Source organism: Stylophora pistillata, chromosome 10, assembly GCF_964205215.1.
Source record: "Stylophora pistillata chromosome 10, jaStyPist1.2, whole genome shotgun sequence".
Classification (NCBI taxonomy): domain Eukaryota; kingdom Metazoa; phylum Cnidaria; class Anthozoa; order Scleractinia; family Pocilloporidae; genus Stylophora; species Stylophora pistillata.
Genome location: NC_142528.1, coordinates 17,147,566 through 17,149,697, shown reverse-complemented (window position 1 = coordinate 17,149,697; position 2,132 = coordinate 17,147,566).

The window sequence follows — 2,132 nt, the reverse complement described above, 5'->3', positions numbered from 1 at the left end:
AACTAAAATAAAAACAGATCGAAGTCGTTTACTTTGAGTTATTTGTTTCAAAACGATTTTCAAAGAAGAGGTAAAACAAGAAAACACATCATAGTCAAAAAACCTTCGGGAAAGTTTATAAATGGACCTTTCTATTGAATAATTCAGATCTATCGAGAAAGTAAGCATAATGGACATCAGATATATTTTATTGGACCGAGTACATTGAATATGAAATAAAATATAAACGTTACAAATTACTAAAGTTGAGAAAAATCAATCTTCAAAATTAAGCATCTTCCCATAAGCACTCTATGTTGTGATTGTCTTGGTCGCCATCGCGAATAGAGAAAAAAAATTAAATGGGGCCACTTTATTTCCAGGGAAAGTCGCAATTTGAATTTAACGCTTGACGCACACTTGTGTTGGATCACGCCGCAAAAATATATGACAACTTAATTCTTACCTCAAATTCTACAAAGAGATTCTAATTACCGTGTTAACCAAAGAAGATCACTTAAATGAATGTTTCGTCGATCAAAAATTATCTGGTTGTGACTCTAGATGAAAATGTAATCGTCTCGAATTATACCTGTAATACACAGTGTTCAGACAGGAAATCATAAGGAGGTTGCATGTCATTCGAAGAAAATTGAGCTGGAAACTGAAGTTAGAACTTCATGTTCTATTTTCGTACGTCATGATTTTATTTCGTTGTTGGGCTAATTAAATTTTGTACCACCGGAACGAAAACTGTTTTATATGGGAAGGCCGGATAGATATCACAAGCGACTTTACCAGCTTTTTTATTAAAAAATCGTAATTTAATTTATTATTAGCTTCGCCGACAGGCAGGGACCCCGCAACAGCTTGCGCCAATTACTGCGGACCCATCCCACCCCAGCGGAGGACATCCACCACACAGTGATCTCGCAGGAGACGGGACCTACGCTTTATTCGTCCTTATCCGAGAAGACTAGAATGGCTATCTATTTCCTGATATTATAGAAAGGTAGCACATTCTCCTCAGTAATTTTAAGACCTTGAGTGTTGGTCCGGCCGGGGCTCGAATCCTCGACCTCCCGCTCAACAGTCCGGCGCTCTATCCATTGAGCTAACAGGGAGGCGGTTAAATAAGATAATAAGGAATTCAATAACGCACGATGATAAAGTCAGCAAAAATACCGGAGAGTTATTACCTATGCTTACACGACTTGAAAGCCAGTGAAAGCCAGTGGTCAAATATTGCACATGCACGAGAGTTTAGAAACAATAAGAGAGATTTGCGAACGTGTGTCTAGCTTAAAGCAATTAGGAAATAGTGAAATTTCTTACTATTTCGATGCATAAGACAATGAAGGAAGGATTTTGGAGAAAGATTGAACTTTGGTCCTATTTTAGTGTGAGGTATCCTGACAGTTTTTAACGCAGAGGCTTCGTTTCGTTTATGAAAGCAAATGACAGAACCTTTCTTCCATCCTTGCTGCACAGTATCTGCTGTAAACATAGACCTGTTATCGTCACAAATATCTTGTGTGGCTCTGGTTCTTTCTTTTTTCACACATCTCAGTGTTTACCCGACGGCAACTCCACCATAAACTCAACAAAGAATGATTACAGCTAGCATGGCCAAGCTTACGGACGACTCCTTCTCGCCACCGTGCAAAGTGTAAAAAAAAAAAAAAACAAAAAAAAAAAACAAGAGAGTATAAACTAACAAAAAGTGGGTAAAGTCTAGAAAATCAATTTGTACAAGTCTCGGCCTTAGAAACTTCGAAATTTCCTCAAAAACTGAGAAAAAACAAGTCACACTCAGATTCTTCATGTTTACAGTAGCCAATTATTCATCTAAGTGCGCAAGTGCAATCAAGTATTCGGCAAGGGTGTAGGGATCCTGGCTCAAAAGATAAGGCAGTCTATGAGCTGTCAAGGATCAAAATTACCGCAATCAGTAGAAGCCAAATTATCCAATTTGCAGATGATACAAGCCTTATTTGCAGGGACGTAAACGCTCTCAGAGAAATCATGAACGTTTTAATAAATTTAACGAAATTTCCGGCCTCAAATTGAACAAGAAAAAAACTAAAGCAATGTTGATTGGATCATCTAAAAAACTAGACCTTTGGGCTTTCAACCCCATCAAGAACCAACTA